This window comes from Salvia splendens, chromosome 10 (assembly GCF_004379255.2).
Source record: "Salvia splendens isolate huo1 chromosome 10, SspV2, whole genome shotgun sequence".
In the NCBI taxonomy this organism is placed as follows: domain Eukaryota; kingdom Viridiplantae; phylum Streptophyta; class Magnoliopsida; order Lamiales; family Lamiaceae; genus Salvia; species Salvia splendens.
This window is the reverse complement of record NC_056041.1, coordinates 6,661,234-6,672,214: the sequence shown is the minus strand read 5'-3', so window position 1 is coordinate 6,672,214 and position 10,981 is coordinate 6,661,234.

Genomic DNA, 10,981 nt, shown 5'->3' with positions numbered 1-10,981 from the left:
CGGTGATTAGCCGAGCTTAATCAAGATCGGCGAAGTAGCCGTTGTGAAGTAGCCGTTGCTCAGTCATAGCCGTTGAAGTATTAGTTAATTTTCGGTTAGAGTTAGTTTGTAACTGCAGTGTGTAGTTAGTGAGCTGTTGAGCGCGGTTTTTTGTAGTAGTCTAGCTCAGCTACATATACTCTACTTCTACTTGAAGAGAGAGTAATCCATTGTATCAAGATCAATATTCAATAAGAGTTTTTCATTGTTTTCTCAATATCGTGTGTTACTCCATACTTATCACAAATCAAGTTCTTCATTCATTCTTGCAATTGTGGCTTGTTCATTCCTGATACGTCTTGATTTTATAACAAGTGGCGCCGTCTGTGGGAACGAAGAACAAAGCTTAGGCAATTGAAGTTGTTTCCTGGCTGTTTTGAGGTTATTTCTGCTACTGCACATCATCCGTTTGAAGAATGGCTACTGCAAGGCTAGAGGCTGAAAAATTCACCGGTTCCAACGACTTTGGACTTTGGCGAATGAAGATTCGTGCAATGTTGATCCAGCAGGGGTTGTCTGCTGCCCTTGAAAAGAAAAAGGAAGGTGATGAAGGGAAGGCCGAGTTGGATGAGAAGGCTGCGGCCAAGTTGGCAGAAATTCAAGCTAAGGCTCACAGTGTTGTGATCCTTTGTTTAGGCGATAAGGTGCTACGAGAAGTGGCAAAAGAAACCACTGCAGCAGGCGTGATAGCAAAATTGGAGAGTCTTTATTTGACTCGCTCTCTTGCTAACAGGTTGTGCATGAAGCAGAGGTTATACGCCTATAGATTCCAGGAAGATAAAGGCATTTGTGAACAAATGGAGGAGTTTTCGAAGATGATTGATGATCTTGAAAACATAGATGTCACTATAGGAGATGAAGACCAAGCTATCCTGCTGCTCAACGCGTTGCCAAAGAATTTTGATCATCTTCGAGATGCGATGGTGTATGGGAGGGAGAAAACCATCACCTTATCTGAAGTAAAGGCCGCATTGAGAGCAAAGGAATTGCAGAAAGGTGCTTCAAGATCTCAAGAGAGTGCAGCTGAGAGCCTACACATCAAGAAGTTCAAGAAGCCAAAATTCAAGAAGAAATTTGAGATTTCTAAGCCTTCAAGCTCTGAAGTAAAGGAGTCAAGATCCTGTTTCTGGTGTAAGAAACCAGGACACCTCAAGAACGATTGCTTTGCTTGGAAAAAGAAGCAAGCATCTGAGGGGAAGAAACTGAACAATGCGGATTGTGTTGAGCGAGTAGAGCTTCCAGAAATCATGAATGTAATGGATGGTGGAGTTAGCGGATCTTGGATAATGGATTCGGGGTGTAGTTTTCATATGTGCCCACATGAACATTGGTTCCAAGATCTAAGTCCTGCTACTGGAACGGTGCTCTTAGGGAACAACCAAGTCTGCAATGTTAGAGGAATAGGAAAGATAAAATTCAAAATGATGGATGGATCTGTGAAATTGCTCAGTGATGTGAGGTACATTCCTGAGATTAAGAGGAATCTCATATCATTAGGCTTGTTGGAAGTAAAGGGGTTTTCATTCTCATCTCATGAAGGCAAGATGATGATCAAGAAAGGAGATCAGATGGTTATGACTGCAGAAAGGAGAAACAGCCTGTACTATCTGATTGGAGAGGTTGTGATTGGTGATTCAAATGCTGTGGCTGCTGAAAACTTGAATCTATGGCATCTACGGATGGGACATCCAGCTGAAGGAAGCCTCAAAGAACTAGCCAAGAAAGGTCTTATTTCTGGAAACACATCAAGCAACCTTGGTTCCTGTGAACAGTGCATCTTGAGCAAATCAAAGAAGAAGCCATATCCATCTGGTATGCATTTATCTACATCTCCTTTAGAGTATATCCATGCTGACTTATGGGGGCCAGCTCCAGTAACCACTCTTGGTGGAGGGAAGTACTATCTGGCAATTGTAGATGATTATTCAAGGAAGCTATGGGTTTATATCCTAAAAGAAAAATCAGACACTTTCTCTAAGTTCAAGAATTGGTGCTTGGAGGTAGAGCTTGAGAAAGACAGCAAGGTGAAGTGTCTTAGAACAGACAATGGAATGGAGTTTCTTTCTAGAGATTTTGATGAGTTTTGTAAGGAGAAAGGGATCAAGCGTCATAGGACAGTACCCACAAATCCCCAACAAAATGGGGTTGTTGAAAGAATGAATCGAACAATCTTGGAAAGAGTTCGGTGTCTCCTTTTCGCTTCTGGTCTGAGCAGTAAATTCTGGGGAGAAGCAGTTTGTACTGCTGCATATCTTATCAACAAATGTCCCTCTTCTAGCCTAAAGTCAGATACACCAGATTATAGGTGGTATGGGACTCATGGTGACTACTCAAAGTTCAGGGTTTTCGGATGTGCAGCATATGCACATGACAGAAAGAGTAAGCTTGAGCCTCGGGCAATAAAGTGTGTGATGCTGGGGTATCAGAAGGGGGTGAAAGGTTATAGGCTATGGAGTGTTGAGCCTGGTAATCAGAAGGTTGTATTGAGTAGGGATGTGGTTTTCATTGAAGACCAGATGCCTTACTTGAGCAAGGGAAAACAGAAAGATCAAATTCCCTATGATATGTTTGAGGTGGAGCTAGGGAAGCTAAGCCTGAATCCATCTGCGCGTGACAGTGATTCAGAGAGTGATGAGCTCAGTGATGAGCAACAAGGAGACTCCATTTCTGATCAAGGTGGAGTAAATCCGCAGTCTGCTGATGGCAACCTAAGGAATTACCAACTTGCTAGAGACAGAGTAAGGAGAGAAAATATAAGGAAGCCAGCTCGGTATGCTGAAGCAGATGTGGTATACTATGCATTGTGTGCTGCTGAAAATCTGGAGTATGCGGATCCTCAGTCTTACAAAGAAGCAATGGTGAGCAAGGACAGAGAAAGATGGATAGAGGCTATGAATGAGGAGATGAACTCTTTACTCAAGAATAACACTTGGGTTCTTGTGGATAAAAGCAGCTTGAAGCAAGAATCTAAGGATAGAAAACTCATAAGTTGTAAGTGGATCTTCAAGAAAAAGGTGGAGACAACAGATAAAGGTAGGATCAGGTTTAAGGCTCGGTTGGTAGCTAGAGGCTTTACACAAGAAGAAGGTATTGATTTCACAGAAGTATTTGCTCCAGTGGTAAAGCACACCTCAATAAGGATTTTACTTGCTGTTGTGAACCACAGAAACTGGGAATTGCAGCAGCTTGATGTCAAGACTGCATTCCTTAATGGGGACCTTGAGGAAACCGTCTTCATGAGTCAGCCTGAGGGATTTATAAAGAAGGGAGAGGAGAACAAAGTCTGCTTGTTGAAGAAGAGTTTATATGGCTTGAAACAAAGCCCAAGGCAGTGGAACAAGAAGTTCAATGAGCAGATGGTTATTCATGGTTTTCTCAGGTCTGAGTATGATGATTGTATATACATCAAGAAGGCTGGAGGTACTCCTGTAGCATACCTCTTGCTCTACGTAGATGACATGTTACTAGCTGGTCCATCTGTGGCTGAAATCCAGAAGATCAAAGCTGATTTACAGAAAAGTTTTGAAATGAAAGACTTGGGTGAAGCTAGAAGGATTTTGGGGATGAATATCTTGAGAGATAGGAGCAAGAAGTTACTGTTGCTATCTCAGTCAGAGTATATTGAGAAGATCTTGAAGAAGTTTAACATGGAAAATACTAAGGCAGCCTCCACTCCTCTGTCACAAAGCTTCAAACTGTCAAAGGAGCAGTCTCCGAGAACTGAGCAAGAAGTTTTGGAGATGAAGCAAATTCCTTACTCGAATATTGTTGGAAGCGTCATGTATACCATGATTTGTACAAGGCCAGACCTTGCACATGCCATCTCAGTCACAAGTAGATACATGGCTGATCCGGGAAAGGAGCACTGGAATGCACTCAAGTGGACTCTCAGGTACTTGAAGAGTTCTAGGAGCTGTGGGATCTTGTTCAAGGGAAGTCATAAGGAGGGTGAGGAAGCTGTTCAAGGGTATTGCGACTCTGATTATGCAACTAATCTGGACAACCGCAAGTCTCAGTCTGGATATTTGTTTACTTTGTATGGTTCTGTTATAAGTTGGAAGTCCGGCTTACAAAGTGTTGTGGCTTTATCCACGACCGAAGCAGAGTACATTGCACTCACATCAGCTGTGCAAGAGAGTTTTTGGATACAAGGTGTGATCTCTGATTTTGGGATAAATCAAAGAACTATGGTAATTTTCTGTGATAGTAGTTCTGCAATTTGCTTAGCTCGGCATCAGTATTTCCATGAGCGTAGCAAACATATAGACGTTCGTCTTCACTTCATCAGAGACGAGGTTGAGAGAGGAAGAGTGAAAGTGTTGAAGATAAGCACTTTGGACAACCCGGCTGATATGCTAACAAAATGTCTTGGCAAAGACAAGTTTGAGTATTGCAAGGATCTTATAAGTTTGAGCAGTGGAGGAGCTGTGGATTCAGGTGGAGAATTGTGAAGATGGAATCCACGAGCTCGGCGCTGCATGACAAGTTCGGTATTACATATCGGTTGTTAGCCGAACTGAATCGAGTTCGGTGATTAGCCGAGCTTCATCGAGTTCGGTGATTAGCCGAGCTTAATCAAGATCGGCGAAGTAGCCGTTGTGAAGTAGCCGTTGCTCAGTCATAGCCGTTGAAGTATTAGTTAATTTTCGGTTAGAGTTAGTTTGTAACTGCAGTGTGTAGTTAGTGAGCTGTTGAGCGCGGTTTTTTGTAGTAGTCTAGCTCAGCTACATATACTCTACTTCTACTTGAAGAGAGAGTAATCCATTGTATCAAGATCAATATTCAATAAGAGTTTTTCATTGTTTTCTCAATATCGTGTGTTACTCCATACTTATCACAAATCAAGTTCTTCATTCATTCTTGCAATTGTGGCTTGTTCATTCCTGATACGTCTTGATTTTATAACAAAACTAATACATTCCTACAAACATAATACTACTATCTTTTACTAATTACATCAATATAAATGGGAATAGCTAAGCTCTTGACATTTCTCTTGTTAGCAGTAATGCTCTATGCAACTCTCGTCTCAGCTGGTATGAATTTATATCATTCTCAAAATTATTTGTAACTACTTTGTTGTGATATTTTGAATTATAATCTTTATAGGTTCATTGGAAGGAAATAAAGTAAAGATTTGCCAATTAAACCCAAGGTTGAATTGTGTGGTGGGGCACACAAAAAAAATGCGTGGATGAATGCACCAAATTATTACGAGGGCGTAAAGTACAACTCCTTGATGCACGTTGTATATCTACCGGGCGAAGTGGCAAACCAAACTTTACCTATTGTTCATGTTACTACACATGTGGTTAATATTTTTGTTTTCCTTATTAGCATAGTAAACTTGTCAATTTACTGATAAGTTCATTATGATTTCAAATACTTAATTAATAATATTGGTCAATCTCAATCCAAGGGCCGACGCAGAAATGAATACGAGTAGGGGCTAAATTTTCAAAATTTTATTTAAAAATAAATTTTCAAGTAATTTATATTATCAATAGGGACTTTTATACTATAATATGTGTAAAATATGAATATATTTTGAAACTTTATAATAGAATTTTTTTAAAAAGTTGGATTCATTAGGGGCTAAAGCCCTCCCCCATTTATATGTAGTTCCTCCCATGTCTCAATCGTTCAATTTGTCAATCCGAACATGAATTTGTCAATATGGTAACCACTCAATTCAGTGAGGCCTAATTAGAATCTAGCATGTTAATAACATTCACAATCCGAACACGAATTTAACCTGCTACTTTCAAATCTGAAGATAACTCGCATGGACTAATTAATGACACAATATAATATCAGTCACGATAAGAACACGATCATGACCCGAACACGAATTACTTTATTAAAATCTGATATTACATTATTTAACCTTATTTATACAATAAAAATTCAATTTACACAATTAAATGTTGATAGTACAAAAATCAAGGGAAATATGGGTACTGTACTGGTCAACAATCAAAAGATAAAAATTGTTGGACATCACCATTATTCAATATTAAAATGTACAGAATTTAGTGTATCTAATTTATTTCATATTTTTAATTTTATGTGAGTTCGTTTAATAGTATTAGTTTATTTCATGCTATTGATATTAAATAGTAGTTGTATGGTTTGTTAACATGAATTTATTTCAAATTTTATTATATTTAAAGTAAAAAAATAATAACATTTAGAAAATAAATATATTTATATGATAAGGAAGCTTAATAAATGCATGATCAAAACAATATTAATGATAAAAATTCGTTTATATATAATGAATTAAAAATAAAAATATTTTGAAACACTAAAATCTTAATACACACCAACCAATAAGTTACACTCCCTTCATCCCGATCCCGATGTAATTGAGTTGTATTCTTTTCTAGTTATGCTAAACCATTTGACTACAACAAGCTGGGTACAATTGAATTATTTTTTTGAGAAAAGCATAAAATTTGATTTAGTTAATTAGGGATCATATATTTATTTTTATCTTAAATTGTTTTTTTTTTTCAACACATAAACTTGGCTAATTTCCTGTTGAACTATTTTTTTCTTACAAATGTGTGAAAACTGATAGTCCTGGATTAAATTATACTCCGTATGATACAATTACTGTGAAAAATAACTGTAAAATAATCTATAAATATACGATAATTAGTATATTCCTAAAAGATTAACCGGTTTTCATTTTTAGTAGTAAGTTTTTTCTTAATAAGATGGGCTTAATCTCTACTAATAATGTTTTACTTCAGTAACTTATTATATCAATATCGCTTATATGTTAATAATTTCATATTAACATTTATGTTATCCACTAAATCTCTATTTTTATTATATAAGTAATTATTATAAGAATAACTGGGTCTGGAAGTAAGTATTTTTAACATACAAATTTTAGAAAAATAATTATTCTATACTTCTACTATACCAATTCATTTTAAATTTATATTTAAATAACAAATTAAAGTTCATTCAAGTTTTGATTAAAATTTATTTTTCTCAATTATTTCTTCGTGTACAAAACTAAATTTAAAGTTTTTTCAATTCTTTCCATTTTCAATTTGCCCTTTCTAATAGAGACACCAATTAAGTATACTAATTTCAACCATAATTAAGTACTGATTACTTAATACAATCGAGTAATTCCCTATCGCTACATAAACAACTTTCTATGATTTTGATTCCTCCACTTTTCTTAGATATTTCCTTCATAATTTTTAGGATTCTTACATATTTAGATATTTAAAATATAATTTTAATTCTTTTATACAATTATTATTATATTATAAATTAGTATTAATTAATATTTTAAAAATAACAAAATTAATTATAATAAATAATAATAAATAGCTATGTTTATAATAATAATCATTATACTAACGCTTAATAATTTATTAAATATTTAATATAATCATTTAATTAGATATGAATCATACTACTATAATAATACCCCCTCTGTCCCACTGCGAGTGATCAAGAAGATGATATTTATTGAGTTAGTTTGAGAAAATAAAACACAAGAGAGAAAAAAGTATGAGAAATAAAGAGAGAATAAAGTAATAATGTGAGAATAAATTAAAAGTGACAAAAGATGTTGCTTTTGCCAAAATAAGAAAATCAATGCTTGCGGTGGAACAATCCAAAATGGAAAGTTAATCACTTGCGGTGGGACAGGGAGTAATATAATACTCCCTATGTTCCTTAGTAGTGAAGTCATTTTCTCATTTCGGGACGTTATATCATAGTAGAGTCATTTCTCTATATTAGCAAAAAGTAACATTTTTTTCTCTCATTTACTTTATTTCATGTCTTACTTTATTTTTTCTACTTTTATCTCTTTCGTATACTTTACTATCTCTTCACTTGATATATTTTAATATATCTTTCTTAATCTCCGTACGGAAAAGAAATGACTCTACTTCTATAGAATGAAGGGAGTAATAATAATAATAATTATTATTGTTATTATTTATTAAATTTTGAAATCGTGAATTACATACCATTATAATACTAATATATCATTTTGTTATTATGTTACATTACTTATTAAAATAAAATCTTAATCTAATTATTTAAATGATGCATTGTAATAATATAAATAATAATATAATTATCATTAATGTTTTTAATAAATTAATTAGTAGTACTATTTTTATTTCAGTTTTTAAATAAAAAAACAAAATTTAAAATCTTGATTTTTTTCAAACACAAGAAAGTAAAACTGTTTGGAATCATATTTTTTCAAAATTATTTTTTTTTGTCAAATTTTCTTTTCCATAAAACAAACATGGCTAAAGCAAATAAATTACTTACTAATCCATATTACCATTAAGTGAAAAAAGGTAAATTAGAATAAATTGAAAATTCTAGGATTTCAAGAATCAATAGCTTATAAATAGGGCTCTCCCTTATTCTAAATAATATATTCCTACAAACATAGTATAATATTTTCCAAATTACATCAATATAATGGGAATAGCTAAGCTCTTGTCATCTCTCTTGCTAGGAGTACTGCTCTGTGCAGTTGTTGTCTCAGCTGGTATGTATGCACATATTTTAAAATAAAATTTAAAATTTATATTGCTGTGAGTTATTATTTTATTGAAATATAGTCCATATATTTACAGGGGTAAAAAAAGACGAAGCAATTTGCCAATTAAACATAAATTTTCGATGTCTGGTGGGAACACGTGGATTTTGTGCAGATGAATGCACCGGGGCGTTACTAGGGCGTCATGTAAACATCGTTGATGCCCGTTGTTTATCTACCGACAAAGAAGATGAAACTTATTGTGTATGTTACTACACATGTGAGTAATAATAACTTCATTCTCATTTAAATACTTGAATAATAATATTGGTGCATTTTTCACTACGTCTTGAACCTTTCAAGAAGAAAGGGTGCTTCATTTTTTGATGAGACCATAAGATTAAAAAAGGTTTGTCAAACAAGCTGGATAATTGATACACAGAACATAAATAGAAAGATAAAAGCAAGCTAGCAAACAAACGGCTAGAGCAAAACCTAGCAAAAAACAAAAACAAAGCAACTGAAGAAAATGTCCCAACAAAAAATCCACTCAAAATGAACTATTAAGACAACACCAACACAAAAACAAACCGTTCACTCAAAGACAAGGCTGACAAAGAACGTCACAACCAAATATGAGTCACTCTTATTGTGGGCAAGTGTTTTAAATAAAAAAAAAGAATAATGAGTTGGAAAAGTTAGTGGAATATGAGACTCATTTTTTTTATTGATTTTATAATAAAATATGAGTAAAATGAGTTAGTGGAATGTGAGACCTACTTACCATTTATGATAAAAATGAAGTGCGACTCTTATTATGGGACGAACCAAAATAGCAAAGTGTAACTTTTATTATGAGACAAAGAGTATTTTTAAGCAGCATGAATAGCATTTTGAAAGACGCTCCTTTATCCAATTATTTGTGACATACTACCACTAGTTATTTTGAAATACTATAACATTCAATTATGCCATTCATACATAAAATAATTAATCAATTATTTCAGTCTGCAATTTGGCCCATTTTAATACAGGAACTGTTGGGGTGGACATTTTTCATCGTACACTATTTAAATAAAGAGTCGCACTGATCATGAGCACGAGAAATTTTCCATAGTTTAAATACACCAAATAATACTATGAATTACTGCGTCAAATAAATACTATGATGCATACTAGTGAATCAATAATATGCATTAGTGTATGTGTGCTTTCTGGTGTTTGTACATGTGTGTGGTTTTTTAATGTTGGTGGATGGTTAATTTCTTGAATTTTAGTGTGGTAGTCGGATTTTTGTGTTTGGCCCAATGAAATGTGATATCTGCAATCTGGTTTTTGTGTGAAGGGTGATGTGTTTTTTTTAATTATATCCATAAAAAATTCGAAAAGTACAAAAAATAAGACTAGTTAATGGATGAAGGGTGGGAATACGGATATCGGGTACAGTAGAAAATAAATGCAATATTAAAGATATTAGTCAATTTAAATATTTTTATATTTATATTAATATATAAAATTTGAATTTTTGTTATTAGTTATTAACACATGTAAAGAATCGGATATTTGGGTACCCGATACGTCGGGTATGGATACCTGGGGCGGAAACTGGATTACCGAAAATATATCGGGTAGGGTTTTGGGTAGACAATTTAGATGACTCTCATGAATTGTTATTTGATTGCCAATTAAGGAAATTAATATATAGATGCCTATTCATATGATTGTCGAGATTAATGAGTCATTTAATATGTATACCATATATAAATATACTGAATTTTTTGCCTTCCTCGTTAATAAATAATCACCACAACAAAAAGAATGGATAAGAATATTTTTTTAATGCTATTAAGGAAGCTAATTTGTGTGTCTAATTATACCACCAACGCTTTATAAAGTGTTTTTATTATTGATGTCTTAATTAGAAATGTCCAAAAAAGCAAAAAAATAAGATATCTTGCTCTTTATTTAGGAACGCTTTCCTTTATGTCCTAAATTATATACTTCCTCCATCCCACCGAAGATAACCTACTTTCCTTTTTAGTTTGACCCATTCAAGATGACTCATTACTCCAAGGAATGGGTCATCTTCCTTAAAACGAAGGGAGTAGTTATTTTAAAAAAAAAAAAAAATCAAAGCTAATAATCGCGTCTATTTTTGGTCCTTATGATACATGATTTTATAGAGTCTGAACTCTCAATCTGAACGGGGTTAACCAAAAATTTTTAATTTCTAATACTCCGATAGTTTAATTTGTCCCATTGCAATTGGGCTTATGTTGGATTGCCATGTCAATTGAGCCCATTTAAATTTTCTACAATATCCGTTACTTCATCACAATTCACAATGTTCTTGGTTCTGTGTTTACGAGCACATATTCAAAAATATATTTATGGGATAAATTTATT